Raw genomic sequence first — 19,831 nt, forward strand, 5'->3', positions numbered from 1 at the left:
TGCAGATCCAAGCAACTATAAGCCAGTAAACTTAATGTGCATCACAGGAAAATTAATGGATTTAATAATGGAATTATTAATTTATCCATGGAAGGAAGGAATTATTAACTTATCCATAATAGACTGATAGACTGTGGTGACCTGCTTCATCATCCAATCCACGATTGGTCTTCCTGACTTATAGTTTTTGGCAGTCGCTTGGTATTACTCAGCATCCTCGCTATATTCACCGGTCTAAAAGAAGCCCCTCACGGATCTATGGCTTGGACGCATCTATTCCAAGTATATTGACATCTCACCGTGTTCACTGGTGTAACACTAGGGCTGTCCGAGGAATAAACATGGACCATCTTCGTCCTCTTCAGAAGGTGTCTGTGCTCTTCTGTCCCAGCTGTTCCAACTTTAGGCTGACCCTTTTGAACACTCGCTCCATCACTAACAAGACCTCGCTGATTAATGACCTCATCTCCCAGAAGGAAGTGGGCATATTTCTTCTTACAGAAACTTGGCAACAACCTGGTGACTATATACATTTAAACTTGCTGTCTCCCGAGGCTATAGCCACATGTCTAAACCCAGGTTAACAGGAAAAGGGGGTGGCCTGGCTGTGGTTTATAGATCTACCTTGATAATGAAGGAACTCTTCTTTTTTGAAGTCACATCTTTTGAATATATTGCTGTTAAAATGGTTTCCTCCCCTCCTGTACTGCTGTTGTTAGTTTATCGCCCTCCCAACTCTGTGGTGAACTTTCTGCTCGGAATTTAATGAATTTCTCACTGTAATCTCATCTCTTTGCCCAGCTGTAATTTTACCTGGTGATTTTAATATTCATGTTGATATCAACTACTCTCTTACAGCTGAATTTATCTCAACGTTGGATTGTTTTGACTTGACACAGCATGTGGATTTTCCCACTCATACTAAGGGTCATATTCTTGACTTGCTTTGTTCAAATGGCTTGAATAATGTCTCTGTCTCAGGTTTACTCTCTAGTATTTCTGATCATAAGCTTATTGAATGTAACGCATTATTACCACTACATCTGTCAAGAAAAAGTCTGTCTCCTATCGCAACATTAAGTCTATTAATTCTGATTTGTTTGCTGCTTCCCTTCTATCTTCTTCTCTTTCTGAATTGCATAGTCTTCCCTCTCCTGAAAACATGGTTTCCCTTTATAACAGCTGTGTTTCCCAACTGTTAGATAACTTAAGGACTAGGCAAGTTCCAGCCCCCTGCTCCTGCCCCTGGTACATCGATGAGCTCAGAGCTATGAAAGCAACTATCCGGCGTCTTGAACGGCTTTATAAGAAAACAGGCCTCATAGTTCATTCACAGCTTTACACTGAGCACATACTTAAATATAGGGATGCACTTAACACTGCTCGCTCCAACTATTATTCCTCTCTCATAAATGGTGCTAAGACTAGGCCTAGAACTCTTTTTAGAACTGTTTGTAAACTCCTCCAACCCACTTCTCTAGCATGCCCCAAGGTTCTGTCGCTACTGCCCTCAAAACTGCTGCAGTTACCCCAATCCTTAAAAACAAATCCTGACCTGGATCCTTCCTTTCTCTCCAGTTACAGGCCTATCTCTAATCTCCCTTTTTTGGCTAGGTGATGGAACGCGTGGTTGCCACACAACTCCATGCTTTTCTTCTAGATAATACACTCTACAAGCCTTTTCAGTTTGGCTTTTGTACACAGCACAGCACTGAGACAGCTCTTCTCAGAGTAGTCAATGATCTTCTCCGGTCTGCAGATTGTGGTTTCCTTAATATTCTCCTCCTCCTTGACTTAAGTGCAGCATTTTACACTGTTTATCATGAAATCCTACTGTCACATCTCTCTGCTGTAGGCATCTCTGGCTTACCCCTTCAATGGCTCGCATCATATCTTTCTAATAGGCAACAGTTTGTCACACTTGACCTATTATAAATCCTCCACCTCACCTGTGTCTCATGGTGTCCCTCAGGGTTCAGTCCTTGGGCCATTACTTTTTCTACTTTGGGTCATATTATTTGCAGACATGGCCTTAACTTTCACTGTTATGCAGACTATATACAGTTATATCTTAGTACAGACTCCCCTACAGATTCACCTCCCAGCACACTTACTGACTGCATCACTGTTCTTAAGCTATGGATGGAAAATAACTTTCTCAAACTTAATGCCAATAAAACTGAAGTGTTACTGGTAGGTCCAAAATCCCAACTTTCTAAGGCATCCAATTTCTCTTTCTGTTGATGGTACACTTGTCAAACCTGCTCCTGTTGTCAGAAATCTTGGTGTATTGTTTGACCCATCACTTAACTGTGAGCTACACATTAGGTCTCCTTCCAAAATTTCATTCAGTCATCTCCGTAACATTGCCCACCTCCTTCCATTTCTGTCCTTTAATGATGCTCAAACTCTGGTTCATTGTTTCATAATGCCTCATATCGATTACTGTAATTCCCTCATCATTGGCCTCCTGCAAAATCTATACAGAAGCTACCGTATATTCAGAACTCTGCAGCTAGAGTCCTCACCCACATAAAGCGTTTTGCTCACATCTCCCCTGTTCTCTTCCAACTTCACTGCTTACCTGTTCCATCAAGGATTAAATTCAAGATTCTGCTTCTCACCTTCAAAGCCCTACATAACCTTGCCCCCCTCTACCTCACTCAGCTCCTAGCTCCTTACACTCCTTGTCACTCTCTCAGGTCCTCGAGCAGTAATCTTCTTACTGTCCCACACACTAGACTCTCCACCATGGGAGGCAGGTCCTTCAGTGCTATAGCCCCTCAACTCTGGAACTCTCTTCCTTAGTCTCTCAGAGATTGCTCCTCTTTCTGTAGTTTTAAATCTCAACTGAAAACTTTCCTCTTCTATGAACTTGTCATCTGTGTAATTTTTGTTTATATACTCTGTATAAAAAGCGACCTTGGGTTTGTGTAAGGTGCTCAATAAATGTAACTTACATTATTATTATTATTATTATTATTATTATTATTATTATTAAGGGTAAGATTGAACAACACATGATAAGAACATGAGTTTTACTTATCAGTCAGCATGGGTTCAGAAGAGGGAGGTAGTATTTTACTAACACTCTGGAATTCAATGAGGAAGCAAAAAAGGGTATGATCAAAATGGAACACATGAAATTATTTATCTGGACTTTCAGAAAGCATTTCATAAGGTGCCACTTGAAAGTTTGGGCATCAAACTAAAACAATTGGGAGTTCAGGGTGATGTTTGTAGTTGGGTACAAAACTGCCTTAGACACAGGAAGCAGAGGGTTATGGTGCAAGGTACCCTATCTGATTTGGCTGATGTTAAGAGTGATTTTCTACATGGGTCTGTGCCAGGGCTGGTGGAATTTTTAATATATATGTAAATGATTTAGATAGTAATATAAGTAACAAGCTGGTTAAATTTGCAGATTATACTAAAATAGGTGGATTGTCAGATAATCTGGAATCCATTGAATCATTACAGATGAAGTAAATGTCAGTAAATGTAAGTACATGTAGGAAGTAAAAATGTCAGGTTTGAATAGGCAATGGGTGGTTTGAAAATCGAAAGTATACCAGATGTGTACAGTACAAGTGAAGCCTCACCTGGAGTACTGTGTATAGTTTTGGTCTCCAGGCTACAAAAAGGACACAGTAGTGCTAGAAAAAGTCCAAAGAAGAGCAACTAGGCTGATTTCAGGGCTACAAGGCATGAATTATGAAGAAAGATTAAAGAGCTGAGCCTTTTCAGTTTAAGCAAAACAAGATTAAGAGGAGACATGATTGAAGTGTACAACGTGAGGCGGGTGTTTTTTCACTTATGTGCACAGGTGAGGAATCGTCTACATCCATAATTGAAGCCGGGAACTGCTAATCGTCACACCTGAGCCACGTCCCCATTATATATAGTAGGAGTGCGAGTGCAGAGGGGGAAAAAAAAGCTGAAAGGGAAAGTGAATGGAGGTTAAGGGAGAAGAAGGCAGCAGGAAAGCCGTTGTGTGCATGTGTGAGTGAGCGAGCAGGTGAAGGCAGGCTCGCTAGAGAGAGCAGGCAGCTGGAAGTAGAGCCCCTCGGGAGTGTTAGACTGACACTCTGGGGCACCTAGAAGTGGTTGCTTCTACTAGGCACTTTAGAGGAGCAGGAGTGTCCAGAAGGTGGTTGGCTTGCTGCAAAAATTGTTGGGAGTCAGGAGTCTTGGGAGATGGCAGCCCCAGCATGAGCATCCTAGTCGCTATGGAACCCAAGTCATAGTCTGTTGAGTCCTATGGACTTAGGGACCACATGGCTACAGACTAGGCAGGAGAAAGGTCAGCTGCGGGTAGGGCGACTCCCCTGCTGCAGATCCTGGATGGGAAAAGCAGGGGAGCCGCCAGTTGAAGAAAGCACCATGTTTTTAAAGAAAGGATTGCTTCCAGCCAGTATTTTAATCTCGATTTAATGGATTATTTTAACCTAGACCTTTTCACTGGTTTTTAATGAATTATTTATTTAATGACTTTTAGAAACACTGCATTATTTATTTTGAACACTGTTTTTGGTTTTGTTGTTTTTAAATAAAAGCACTTTTGCATCTTTATGAACCATGACCTTGCTTCACTGTGATATCTTCACTGTCCAGCTCATTCGATGACATTACCGACAGTGTTGGGTTCAAGAGCTCCCAAAAGGAAGATGGGAGCATAGCATAGAATCCGCATCATCACAGACACCACCATAGACAAGCTAAAATAGTAGATGTCAGTAAAGAGTGCAGATCTATAAAATATACAATGTTATAATAGATATTATAATCTGTTAGAACTGACACAAAAAATGAAAATCCAAATAAAATAAAAACATTTTTTTTGGGTTTTTTTTTTTGTCCTATTGTATTTAGCCTGGCACAGCTCTGTTAAAGCATTATGAGTATTCAGTGCATACAAACTAAAAGACTATCTCACCACTTCTTTTCTTCTGATCTTTTGGAATAATAAGCAGACTAGTATTTGTAGTTCTAAAGATGAGAACTGACAATGTAAGGGCGCAGGCACTACATAGCTTTATTCATGATTAAATTAAAGTTTTAAAATTAATTCTAAATGACACAGGTATCCAATGTAAATGATGCTAAGACTGGTGAGATGTGGTCAGATTTTCTTTTACTTGTTAAGATTCATGAGCTGCATTCTGAATTAGCTGCAGTCGATTTATGTCTTTTTTTAGGTAGTCCTGTTAGGAGTGCATTATAGTAATCAACCTAATTTTTTTAAGTTATCTGATATAGCATGTTGCTGCACCCACCACACTATGAACCATCACAGGATCCCAAATTAGGACCCAAGTTCAGTTCTGCAATGGGTGACACCTCAGTACCACACTAGTTCGAATAGAATGGAAGAGTGTGTGAGGTTTTTTAAAATAGCTGGAGTGCCCTTTTGCAAATATAATGTTATATTTTTCAATTTTCCTTTTTTATTTTTTTGTATTGATTTTAGTTACAATCAAATAATATTCCATATAATCAAGTCAAATTTAACAAATCAAAATTCATCCCCCACCCAAGAGAAAGAGCGGAGAGCCAACAAACAAAGAAAATCTTTAAAAGCAGCACAAGGAAGAGTGTCCTTTCCCCCGATATAGAAACTTATTTTAAAATGTTGTTGATTAGATACTGTGATATATTTAAGAGGTTTTGAACAGATCCTTTCAGTGAGAATACTTTTTTTTTTTTTTTCCAATTTCAAATAGTTGTGAGAGGTAGCACAAACACCATCAGACTGACACCGGCACGGCACTAGTATAAAACACACACTTTTATTTACAAAAGTCCCCAACACAGTCCCACACAGCACAGTGCTGCAGCACAATTCACCCCAAACCACGGGCCTTTTAACGTCCGTGGGACACCTTTCTCCCTTGCGCTGGATCTTCGTCCTCCTCCAGCACCCGATTCTGGCTCTCCAACTGTAGGAAGGTGGTCCCTTTTATAATCACCTGGATGTGCTTCAGGTGTTCACTGATGTCCTTCTGGCGGCACTTCCTGGTGTGGCAGAAGTGCCGTATGAGCACCTGGAAGCACTCCAGGCGTCCCTGGAATTTCCTCCGTCCACCTTCCCAGGTGTGACAAGTGCAGATTTCCCGGGCTCTATGAGGCTCGGGGCGTCCCTGGCTGTGGCCACGGGCCCCAATGGGTTTATAGCCTCCTTGCTCCGTCCCCGTGGTCCCCACACTATCCAGGGTGGTTGCCCCCTCGTGGCCCGGGGGACGTATAGACTGCTTCCTGGTCCTTCCAGGTGTCCTGGTTGGGTCTGACCCCCAGCCTCCTGCCACATAGTATAGAACATCTGTTACCCACTGACTTAAAAGTGGTGGGGTTGGATTCTTCCAGCTGAGCAAGATAAGTCAATGTGCTAGTAGTGAGGTAAAGGCAGTTACGATTTGTTTCTCCTTCTCCACTTTAAGCCCATCTGGGAGTACACCAAGCACAGCTATTAATGGGTTAGGAGTGAATGTGAAGTGAAGGCTGTCTAATAGGCATTCAAAGATTTTTGTTCAAAATGTTGTTAACTTGGTGCACTCCCAAAACATGTGACCCAGTGAAGCTAGAGCTAGACTACAACGTTTAAAGATTGAATCTTGCCCTGGAAACATTTTGCACAATCTAAAGTAGTAGAAAAATTGCATTAATGAGAAGTTAAACTTGAAGCTTAATTGCTCATAGATGCAAAGACATTATATATGCACAATTCTCTTAGGTGTTTTAATCCCAGACATTTTCCAAACATTAAATACGGTGTTTGTTTGAGAAGGTGGAAAAAGGTGGTTGTCATTTAGAAGTGCAACATATATGTGCTTCCTACATTGGTTCCATATTCTGAGTGAATGAAGGTTCAATTGGATTATATAGTGTATTGATGGTAATTTGTATTTACTTGGGCATAGAGCAGTGAATATAAAGAAGTACTGCAAGATTTTAATTCTATTGAAGACCAGGCTTATATACAGTACAGGCCAAAAGTTTGGACACACCTCCTCATTCAATGTGTTTTCTTTATTTTCATGACCATTTACTTTGGTAGATTCTCACTGAAGGCATCAGAACTATGAATGAACACATGTGGAGTTATGTACTTAACAAAAAAAGGTGAAATAACTGAAAACATGTTTTATATTCTAGTTTCTTCAAAATAGCCACCCTTTGCTCTAATTACTGCTTTGCACACTCTTGGCATTCTCTCGATGAGCTTCAACAGGTAGTCACCTGAAATGGTTTTCACTTCACAGGTGTGCCTTATCAGGGTTATTTAGTGGAATTTCTTGCTTTATCCATGGGGTTGGGACCAGCAGTTGTGTTGTGCAGAAGTCAGGTTAGTTGGACGATCATTTATTTTCCAACAGGACAATGACCCCAAACACACCTCCAGGCTGTGTAAGGGCTATTTGACCAAGAAGGAGAGTGATGGAGTGCTGTAAATGGTCATGAAAATAAAGAAAACACATTGAATGAGGAGGTGTGTCCAAACCTTTGGCCTGTACTGTATATTCATCAATCTGCATTGGTGTCCAAGGGCCTCATGTACAAACACAAAAATGTTTGCTTACACCCATTTCCACACTCACTTCCAGATGTATACAAACTAAACTTGCTGTAAAACCATGTATATTTTCATGGCAGCCTCATACAATACGTAAGCACTTTTCTGTTCAGTTTTGCAAACAGGCGGCACCCAACATCAAAGCAGTGCTACTGTTTCTGTGTGGTCTCCCTTTCTGTTTTAGATTCACATCAGTGATGCAGCCTTTAGATAGATGGATAGATAGATACTTTATTAATATTAAATACACTTAAATTAATTGCAAATTAATTAAAGATTAATTTAAGGCACTTGATTGTAATCATTCTGTAATGATATAATAGTGCTCAAAATGGCCAAACTATTCCATATACCATAGCTGCTTTAGCGTTTTTACTCTCAGTGTATCAAAGAGTGTATTTTAACCTGTTTGTTATATTTATGTATGATATCACAGCTGCACAGGTTGTGTTGAGAGCACAGAGAAATACAGCTTACAGCAGAGGACACAGCTTCCAGCCCTGGAGGACATTCATAGCACACGCTGGCTCAGGAAAGCCACCAATATCTGCTTGGATTCCACTCACCTATGCCACAGTCTTTTTTAAACTTCTCCAATCCAGCAAATGCTTCAGAGTCTTTCCTGCACAGTCTTCGAGGCTCAGTAACAGTTTCATCCTAAGAGCTATAAATATACTCAATCAGTCCATCAAGTGCTCCTGGTGGAGCTGTTTATACTTATAATTACAATTACCTCACTCTAAACTTGCATTTCAACTGTAATATTGCACAAACTGAGCCTCTTTATGAACCATTAGCGCATATTTAGAGATGATTATTACTGGCTTCTAAGTTGATTAGATTTCCAAAAGCTATCCTCTTGGAGCTGTGTGCTGCTAGAATACTAGAATGTACTGTATATAGTAAAACCTTGGATTGCGAGTAACTTGGTCTGCGAGTGTTTTACAAAACGAGCTAAAATTTTTAATTAATTTTAACGTGATAAAGAGAGGTCTAGCAATACGAGTAGTACGTATATGCTTTGTTTGACAAGCGTCACATGATCACAACTGAGCTGATAGTTCTTTCTCTCTCTCTCTCTCTCTTGCTGCGGGATTGTGGGTAATCTCCAATTCTTGGTCTCAGTCGGCATGCCTCACTGATATAGTCAACATCGGTACGAGCGTATACTGTTTACTTTAGCATGGTGACGACGTGTGTGTGTGTTGTAATGTGTGAGACCATGTCTTGCACCCCAAAGCACAAAGCTGAGTCTCAGTACTTTAGCAACACCAGCTTCATTCAGCTTGAAACAGGAATAGCATGGTTATTTATTGTAGCAGGATCTGCTACTCTCCAGTACACAGACACAGCAGTCAGACAGGGTCATGGCCAGGTTAGTGGCCAAGTAATACTGAGCCCTGCATTTATAATGTTCCTTTTATCACCCATCAACAGCAGGCACTTATACCATACCCACGATCTTTTCGGATTCGCTTTTACGGCGAACTACTACAGCACTGGGAACCTATGGTTGCTTTGGGACGCTGTTCTGCGTGTCGTCCCATTGGGTGGAATCTCAAAAGAGTTTAGCAACCTTACAGTGTGTAAATCATTTTTTTTATTTTGTGTTCAAGTGTAGTGACTCTTCAGGCAAAAACAACTGTCATTAGATAGGTTCCTTGTTAAAGTCGCAAAAAAAGAAGATTCCAGTGAGCCAACAGATAGTAGGGATTCTGTTAGAGTGAAAATCGTCCTACACAATAACCCTCCTCTATCTCATTTCCATCACACCATGATTCTTTTCAAAGGTAAAGTGCAGGTTAATTTGTTTTATGTATTTTTACTTTGTATTAATCATTTTTATATGAATAGTTTTGGGTTGTGGAACGAATCATCTGAGATTCCATTATTTCTTATGGGGAAATTCGCTTTGATATACGAGTGCTTTGGATTACAAGCACGTTTCCGGAACAAATTATGCTCGCAATCCAAGTTTCCACTGTACTTGATATCATTTTTATGATGAAATGCATTAATGTATGTATATTACATTTTACAGATAAATTGTTAATTTCTTGATGGCACAGTGGTAGCAATGAGCTGGTGCTCCATCCAGAGATTGTTTCTGCCTCTCGCTCTATGTTTGTTGACACTGGTGTGACCCTGGATGGATGGATAGATAGAATAATTAAATATACATAATGAAGATTTTCAATGTTCCTTAAAAGTTTTAGAGAATTGACATTTTATGCTTTAAGCTGGTTTTACATTTATTACATTTATGTCTATTGTGTGGCGATTGGTTACATGGAGAAAGAAAGCGGAAGGACAGGAATTGGTGGTTGTTATGTTTGACAGAGACAGCACTGCTGCAAAAAATGACTCTATCGAGGGTTGCGCGTGTCCTAGCAAGCATCTTGCGGGAAGCAGGAACAATCTCTGGACGGGGTGGCAGCTTATCGCTACCTCTGTGCCTCCGTGCCCCCACATGTTTAAAACTTTCTTTAATGAATTTCTTCATGAAAATGGCATCAAGTATAAATCTTAGGTATTCTGAAATGTTCAGAGAGCTTTAATGTCATGAGTGTAACCCAGTCTCTTTGGTGATCACTGCCTGCGTGCTCCTGTCAGCATAAGAGAAACCCATTTAAGAAGTATGTAGCACTTAATGACTGGATCAGGGAACACTTAGAATACAAAGCATTTAACATGTCACTTTAATTATGATAAAATTTGAGAACTTTAGTAAATTAAAAATCCATTTTAAGGTGAAATTTTTGATGTTGTACCTTAATAACAAAATAAACTGCGAAGTTAAAGTTAACATTTTGACTTTAATCCCAACATAGTCCTTTTTTTCTTGTCTTCTTCCCAATTTTTTTTCTTCTCTGTGGCCCTAATATGCTTCTGTATGACACTCAGACACTCGCCTTTTCACGTCGACTTTGACATGTGACCACTTCTTTTTTTATTTCAAGCGCTGTACGACTATCTGAACTGAACTTTTGAATTTTTATAAAATTTCACTGTGTAGATATCAGGGCTCGCTGCTTTCCCACTTTGAAGTGAGTTTATAGCATCTAGTAATTCTGAGAGTGTCTAGAGATTTATCCAGTTCCACAACACTAAGAGTATCTAGCTGTGGTATCTGTAATGAATAAAAAAACTCATTAGATTGTGTCTTATCTTCTTTAAAATTAGTAGAATATAAGGACTTATAGTACTGTCTAAATGTGTAAGTTATATTTTTATGGCAATGATTTCCATCTGTGTTGGTAATTGCTGTTAGTGCACTGTGGAATTCCTGCTTGTGGATATGTTAGGCTAAGATTTTATTTGCCTTCTCTCTCTGTTTATAATAAAGATGTTGTGATTTAAAGATGAGCTGTTCCATTTGTTTAGTAGTCAAGAGGTTACATTGTGATTGCAAAACCTGTCTTTTTCTATAAAGTGACTCATTTGGAGACCTGGCATATTCTAGATCTACTCTTGAAATTTTGCTGATTAACTCAGATGCCTTCTTGTTTTCCAGTTTATTTTTGTGAGAAACATGTGAAATAATCAGCCCTGTTAAAGCCTTCATAGTTTCCCAGAGTATTCCTGCAGAGGCCTCTGAGGATGTATTTGTTTCAAGAAAATAATCAATTTGCTTGGATATGAATTCTGTACAGTTCTAGTCAGCTTAATGACAGCAGGTTAAGATGCCAGCTACAAAATGAGTTTGTAAGGACTTAAGCTCCATGATCAGAGATATAGTCAGAGATAACAATAGCATCATACTTCCAAGATATGATAATAGACAAAAAATTATTGTCTATGAAGAAATAATCAATTCTAGAGTAGCAAAGATGTACTTGTGAGAAGAAGGAATATACTGTTATGATTCAAAAACCTCCATGAGTCCATTACTGTGGAATTATTTTTGCAGTATTATATGTTATCACTGCTGTAGCTGAAGGCCTACACTGGTATGGGTTTAAAACATAATTACAGTCTCCGGCCATTATAATTTTATGGGTGTTCACCTTAGGAATAGATGGAAATACATTTTGGATGAAATCTCTGTTGTCCGTGTTAGGTGCATTGGTATTTATCAAAATCACTTTAATATTAAGTAAATTGCCCATCACCATGACATATCGCCTCTCAGGATCAGATGTTACATCTTACAGTACAAATTGAATAATTTTATGTATTAAGTTTCCCACACCCCTAGCTTTCTTTGTATAGGTGGATTGAAAAATTTGGCCAATCCACTCTCTCTACAACAAAAACTGGCCCTTACTTATTAAGTAAGTCTCCTGTAAAAATCCCATCTTGACATTTAGACCTGTTAAGTGAGAGAAAACTTGTTTCTCTTTAATTCATGATTGAGACCATTGACATTCCAGCTCACTAAGTTCACGGTTTTGGTTAGAGACATTGCTTCTGAACTTTTGTTGACATTTTGTAGTCTTAAGGTAGCACATGTTTACATATGACAGCTTTGAAATAGATTTTATTTTATTGTCAGGTGTTATGGCTGTGAAGCATATTGTTATGCTTCTCTACGAAAAGAAATTGAATATATTATTTGGATTTAAACTTTAAGTAGAAGACTTGTAGATCGTCTAATTCGTGTTGCCATCAGGGAAAGAAGTGTTTCTTCACAATGAAAAGACGTATTTGCGAGAATTAAAAGATTTGTTGTTTGGTGAAAGTGAAATCCACATACGTGAGTTTCAGAGATGCAAAGTGGCTGTCACATAGCATAGGACCAGGGGTTGGCAAGCGAAGCGAGCAGGGGAGAAAGCCCCCTAGTTGATTTTTTAATTTTAACTAATCTTAATACTTCTGTGATAATTGTACTTTAATAAATACATGCTTTTCAGATTAGTTTGTTTTTCAATCTCTATTTTTATTTTCCTTTGTCCAGATGTTAACTGGAGCAAAGATGACAGCACATTCATTTGAAAACTATCTGCCAAAGTCCTTATGACAATCAAGTGAGAAAATTATTTGGAAAATGAGTGACTGTAAATCAGAAATTATCAAGGTATGTCATAATAGTTAACCCTCATTTTAAAATAATTGATATGTCTGTTTGCATTTATTAAGAATCTGTGAACAGTTTTAATTGGTCTTAGTGTTTTTTAGTTATCTTTAATTGTTATTATTTTTTTTTGGCAATGGACCCCACTGATTGTGGTCTACAAATGTTTGTCAATAAAAAAAAAATTACAGTAAAACAAATCACATCATAAAGCATCATTGGATAATAGTTAATTTTGGTATACTTTATTTGTGAGCATAGTAGTATTGATAAATATCTATAGTTCAGACTGTTGCTATGTGTACCAGATACTGAAGGAAATTCTAGTAATAATTGGTCTTTCCCTGTAATAATGGTTAGTTCTATTAGAAGCAAATGGCTAAAGGGTGCATTTTTTTCTGATAAAATAGGCCATAGCAGCTATTACTGAAATTATTGTAACTTAAATATTTGATCAGTCTGGTGTGCCTATTTTTAAATTTGAAGACACTTTATTATTAGTTAATGTAAACCTCTGTCAGTATTTATTTCAGCTACACTTTAACTAGGGAGCCCGGGATTGCCGGACATTTTCATTCCCACATTACCGGGAATGCAACTGCTGTAATTCCCGGGAAACCGGGAACGGCCAAGCTCGCATATATAGTGTGTAAAAATCAATCAAGAAATAACAGAGTTATAGTTGAAAATAATTAAGTGGCACGGTTTTTTGGCCCACGGTGTAGTGTGTTGCAGATTGATTCAGTCAACCAACAGCAGTCGTCAGTCTCCCGGCTCCGACTAAGAGTGAGTATGGTGGACTGGGAAGAGTCTGCACTCCACAGCTCACGAATGCCGGGACAGGGCAGACTTCATTGACGTCTGTCAGACAACAGCTTTGAACTGCAACTTGAAATTATAATGCGTCAGTCTGTTGCATCCACATTATCTGTACCAAGAAACTTGCCATCACGGAATGATGACAAGAAACTGGTTGCATCAGTAAAAGCTGAAATGGCGGTGTTTCAGAGCAATGGTGCGTTGTTGTTTAGAACAAGTGTATCAGTATCTGATCAGGTAGATCGCGTTGCATTCAAAAAAAATTTTTTAAATGTTAGTCTATCATATATCCTCCCTATGGCATTTGCCACTTGATTGACATACAGAGCGGCCAGTCTGAGATCTCTTTTCTTCTAACACACTGGTGACCCCACATGCACCCATACAATCAGATTGTGATTCGGACTACGAATGCCATGAATGTAATTACCCCAATCTACATGCTGTCAAATAAACGAACCACATGCCGTGGCTTCGCCTTTGACGCTGACTTACGAGGTTCGATTCCCAAGAGGGGGTGCAGTGAGTGTGTACGCCTGATGAGCCCAGAATTAGGGCGAAAAACATGTCGCGTACTCTTTGCATTATTTGACAGTAAAACTTGGCAACATTCTATGATCTGCTTCTCGCAACTGAAGAGGGCACCGTGGCGGATGTTTGCCAACACAAGCGTTACCTATACAATAACCACCCATACAATAAGATTGTGATTCAGACTACGAATGCCATGAATGTAATTACCCCGATCTACATGTTGTCAAATAAATTAACCACATGCCGTGTCGCAAATTAAAGGGTGAAACACGTGTCGTGTACTCTTTGCATTATACTGCTGTATCTATACTAATAAAAGGCAAGCCCTCACTGACTGACTGACTCACTGATTCATCACTAATTCTCCAACTTGCCGTGTAGGTAGAAGGCTGAAATTTGGAATGCTCATTCCTTACAGCTTCCTTACAAAAGTTGAGCAGGTTTCATTTCGAAATTCTACGCATAATGGTCATAACTAGAAGCTATTTTTCTCCATTTACTGTAATGGAGTTGAGCTCGAAAGCCGTGGGGGGCGGAGTTTCATGTGACATCATCACGCCTCCCATGTAATTACGCAGTACGTAGAAAACCAGGAAGAGCTCCAAAAACCGCTTAAGAAAACATGCATTATATAATTAAGAAGGCAGCTAAACAATTAGAAGCGAGCGAGTGACATATAAAACCATATTCAGCGGCTCACGTGAACTGACGAGTGCGCAGACAAAAACAACAGTTCCAAAGAGTGCTGAACAAAACCGAATTACACTGCTACGCTCAAATAAATAAACCACACGCCGTGGCGCAATAGTAGAGGCTTCGCCTCTAGCGCCAACGTCCGAGGTTCAATTCCCGAGAGGGGATGCATTACGCATTACGAGTATATACGCACGCATTTTTATTTATTTTACCTTCGCATTCCCTTGGTTTGAGACGTATGAAAAAATATGCGGTTAATGCAGAAAGACAGATCACCAATTGAAGCTTTATGAATAATGGATACTTTATTCGTGATCAATGATTGTTTTGGTAAAGCCATACTCGGTGTATTCATTAGATGAATGGTAAAAAAGTAAGAGCGAGGAGGGTAACTTATTGAGGCACGCAGGCAAAACCACAATAGCACGTGGGCTCAATGTACTGTAGTGCGCGTCAACTCGATCTGAATTGCGCGATCACATTCAAAAATATATCTTTTCAAGTTCTATTTAGTCCATATGTGTCAAACTCAAGGCCCACGGGCCACATCCGGCCCGGCGTGTAATTAAATCCGGCCCGCGTGATCATTTTATATACTGTATTATTGTTATTAATTGCCCGGGGATATGAAGCACTGGTAACACAATAAACTACAGATCCCATAATGCAGCGCTTCAGCTGCCTTGCCGAACACTTACCGTGTTAATCAAGTCTAGCTTATGATGCTGCAAGTTATTGCGAAGCTAGCCCACACGAAGCCGAAGAGAAAAGGTATTTCTGAACATAGAGCCTTTAAAAACCGATGGGAGGCTAAGTATATGTTTACTGACATTGCCGGTAAACCCGTGTGTCTCATTTGTGGAGCTAATGTGGCTGTAATTACAGAACTTAATCTAAGACGGCACTATGAGACAAAACATCAAGATAACCTGAAACACCTGAATGCAATGCAGAAGATACAGAAAGCAGAAGAGTTAAACAAGAATCTGACACTTCAGCAGACGTTTTTACCCGTGCACAATCACAAAGTGATTTCAAGTGAAGCTACTTTTATGGGAGACACAAATGCACCAGTGCAACTTGCCCCACTTTCCCTGTTGCCAAGTAATGTTGAACCAAATCGGCACAACAGTGTTCCCAAATACGCATTTTGCTGATAAACTCTGTGCACTGAGTTCGCACGGCGCTTTGGTGACTTTGAAGAACAAAAAAAGAATTTTGAGTTGTTTCGCAACCCATTTGCCGTCGATGTGGAAACTGCACATCTGCAGATTCAGATGGAGGTGATTGAGCTGCAGTGTAATGGCACACTGAAGGCAACATACGATACTGCAGGGCCCGCACAGTTTATTCGCTCCATTCCCACACAAATGCTCCAGCTTCGTCTACATGCGGCTCGAACCTTGTGCATGTTTGGTAGCACATATCTGTGTGAGAAGCTCTTCTCAGTCATGAAGACTAACAAAACAGCACACAGGAGTCGCCTCGCTGATGAGCACCTGCAGTCCATCCTGAGAATCTCCACAACACAGAACCTCACACCAAACATAAACTAACTTCTTGCCATAAAAAGATGCCAGGCGTCCAGCTCTGGTAAAATGACATATGAGCAAAGACAACTGAATGATTTCATTTGTTATTGCTGAAAAGAACAAATTTTATTTATATTTCCAGGTTTTGTTATGCACCATGTTCATATTTGAATTTGTATAATTTTGACAGGATATATTTTTATGGAGAGCAAAATCTTTTGGGATATTTAAAATTTAAGTTTATTTTTTATATAAAATTACATAAGAGTAAAGAAATTTTAATGTTTGTTCTTTTAACATTTACTTTATTTCTAACTTGTATAATTTAGACAGGATATACTTTTATGGAGAGCAAAATATTATAAGTTATTTAACGTTTGAGTTGATTTATTCCGGAATATAATTACATGCCGGGCCGGATGTGGCCTGCGGGCCTTGAGTTTGACAAATATGGACTAAATAGAACTTGAAAAGATATATTTTTTCAAATGTGATCGCGCAATTCAGATCGAGTTGGCGCACACTACAGTACATCGAGCCTGCGTGCTATTGTGGTTTTGCCTGCATGCCTCAATAAGTCATCCTCCCCTCGCTCTTACTTTTTTAACGTTCATCTAATGAATACACTAAGTATGGCTTTACCAAAACAATCATTGATCGCGAATAAAGTATCCATTATTCATAAAGCTTCAATTGGTGATCTGTCTTTCTGCTTAACCGCATATTTTTTCATACGTCTCAAACCAAGGGGATGCGAAGGTAAAATGTATCGGGAAGCGCGCGTACATACTTAGTGCATCCCCTCTCGGGAATCGAACCCCGGAAGCCGGTGCTAGAGGCGAAGCCTCTACTATTGCGCCACGGCATGTGGTTTTGCCGCTGAATATGGTTTTATATGTCACTCGCTCGCTTCTAATTGTTTCGCTGCCTTCTTAATTATATAATGTATGTTTTCTTCAGCGGTTTTTGGAGCTCTTCCTGGTTTTCTACGTACTGCGTGATTACGTGGGAGGCGTGATGATGTCACACAAAACTCCCCCCACGACTTTCGAGCTCAACTCCATTACAGTAAATGGAGAAAAATAGCTTCTAGTTATGACCATTACGCGTAGAATTTCGAAATGAAACCTGCCCAACTTTTGTAAGTAAGCTGTAAGGAATGAGCCTGCCAAATTACAGCCTTCTACCTACACGGGAAGTTGGAGAATTAGTGATGAGTCAGTCAGTGAGTGAGTGAGTGAGTGAGGGCGGGCTTTGCCTTTTATTAGTATATATATATATATATATATATATATATAATATGCCAGCAACACTCATGACAATGACAAAACAATTACATTGTCAATCATGTTACATTATTATTAAAATGTTTCCTTTTCTTTTTTATTACTTCTTTAACACACTACTTCTCCGCTGCGAATATATATATATATATTGTAAAAGACTCAACAAGAAACAGCATAAAAGTTTGGGGTTTCCGGCCCAGTATATTGCAGACAAATCCACAATCAAAATCAAAACAGGTTAAAATATATAAACTCAAATAGTTCATACGCGCGACACCATTCTAAGCGTCGGCGGCCATTTTATAAGGGAGGAGCCGGAAGTGGAGGAATGCTGGGAAGGAACCGTGAGGGAGGATGGGACTGATGACGTCAGGAAAGATGGCGGAGGAAGGGCGGAAGTAGCATACTGCGGGAATACTTATGGAGCTTCCGAAGCATTTTAAGGTCCGTCCGCAGTCTCCTATTCGCGCGTGCGTGACAATATATATAGCATTTTTAATGTAGTTAGATCATTTCGACCTGGCCATTTTAAAAGTAGCTCGCAAGCCAAAAAAGTGTGGGCACCCCTGAACTAGATACATGTACTTATATGTACAACATGAACTGCTTATAGATAAGGTTAGTCTTTTATTGGTGTCAGCATATTGCAGTAGATTTATTATAAGTGTTGGTCGTTCTTAAAACTTTCACATGTGAGATGCCCGTGTACTGTGTCATTCCCGGGAGCGACATGCAGGATTCCCAAATTCCTGGGAATGGATTCCCTAACTTCAACCAACTTACCACACTGATTCTTTAAAACTGCAATAGAAACTGTAGGTGAGTTTTTTCTTTCTATTATAAAGGTCAACAACTGTTTGATTCATATGAGAAGAAAGGACATTCTGTCTTGGTTTTCAACAGCTGTTCTATTATTAAATTAATGTAGTGGTTTCTTAAATGTATATTAAATTATATAATTTGTAGATGTAAGAACAGAACATGAGAAGTTAAGGTCTTTGATATAATCACACAGTGAGGGTACTGAAACTTGAAATTACCTTCTGGACTCCTCATTATCCACAAGTAAATAGTGCTCAGAAGTAATTATTAGGTTAATTTGGTTTTTCAAAACATTCCACATGGTTTGCAAGAATGAAGATATGCTTGAGGTGTACAATGCACTTGTTAACGCAAAAAAACATATGGGCTTTACATTTTTAGCAAACAGACGAATGTGTTACATGAAAAGAATGTTTAAAAGTAAAATGAGTTCTGTGGTGATACAAATGGAACATGGGAGTAAGTTTTAATATTGAAATACTATTTTATTTTTCCACACAGAGAACAATATATTTATGAAATACATTCCCAGTTTGTGTTTACAGGCCATTCAAAAATGTAGGTGACTCCATATATAAGGTACTAAATTAACAGTAGGAGTAAAAAGTACAGCGTTTGATTCCGGAACATAAGTATAAATTGCTGGACTATCTGGATTTGACTAACTGGTCCATCTTCAAAGAGTTGTCCATGAATATGGATGAATATATTCACTCAGTTACGGATTATGTCTTGTTCTCTATGCATTTGTGTGTGCCTACATGAACTGTCCTGCTCCTATTGAAACCAAAACCCCTGAGTGAACAGTGCTGTTCACCTGGGACTTAAGGAGCAGGCTGCTGCTTTTGATTCCAATGATATGGTGCTCTAAGAAAGCTCCAAGTATGAGCTATGGATTGTGAGTAAAGCAGCAGAGATACAGCATTAACACAGGCTTTAGTGATGGGTGATTTGAAAAAAATATATATTTTTTTGATGGAAGTCCTAACGATGGTTGTAGCCACCGATGCATAAGGCGAAGTCAGGCACGGGTAAAACGCGTGTCAAAGAAATCTCACAGTCCAAAAGTTAATTTTAAAATATTTAGTGCAAGTTAAAGGCAAATAATCCACAGAAGAATAAAAGAAAAAATAGTTACGTTAAATAAAAGGCAGAAAAAAGGGAGAAATGTATCTTGTCTTAAACTTAGCTTTTCTTGAGAAACTTCAGCTATTTCGGTACTTAAAAGTTCTTTACTTCTTGTTCTCTACTTAAAGATCCTTAAATTCTTATATACTTAAAGATTCTCAGCTTCTTTTGTATGCTTTAAGTATACGGCACAGCACATGAAATAAGTGCTGTTTTCTTACATATTTACTTCACACACTCAAAAGGCCTGTAAGCCAATTGGCACATAGGCATGTGCCCAGGCACGGTCACTTGCGCAAGCACAATCACGAGCACGAACACGGTTAAAAAACTGTATGCCTCTATACCTTACACAAGGCAAGGCTAGACTCTAACTGCAGAACATTGTTCACTCAAAGCTGTTAGAAAATGACAGGAAAACACCAACACA

The 19,831-nt window shown here is 39.2% G+C and overlaps 1 protein-coding gene across 2 annotated transcripts in view; it reads left to right on the forward strand.

The window, feature by feature from the left end:
- Positions 1-19,831, forward strand: part of tmco3 (transmembrane and coiled-coil domains 3) — a 108,706-nt gene that overhangs the window by 26,404 nt on the left and 62,471 nt on the right. For both annotated transcript variants that reach the window (XM_039744652.1, XM_039744653.1), the window contains exon 2: positions 12,468-12,587. The gene's annotated coding sequence lies outside the window, so the exon portion shown is untranslated. The remainder of the gene's footprint in view (positions 1-12,467; positions 12,588-19,831) is intronic.

The sequence above is a fragment of the Polypterus senegalus genome, chromosome 2, assembly GCF_016835505.1.
Source record: "Polypterus senegalus isolate Bchr_013 chromosome 2, ASM1683550v1, whole genome shotgun sequence".
Taxonomy (NCBI): Eukaryota; Metazoa; Chordata; class Cladistia; order Polypteriformes; family Polypteridae; genus Polypterus; species Polypterus senegalus.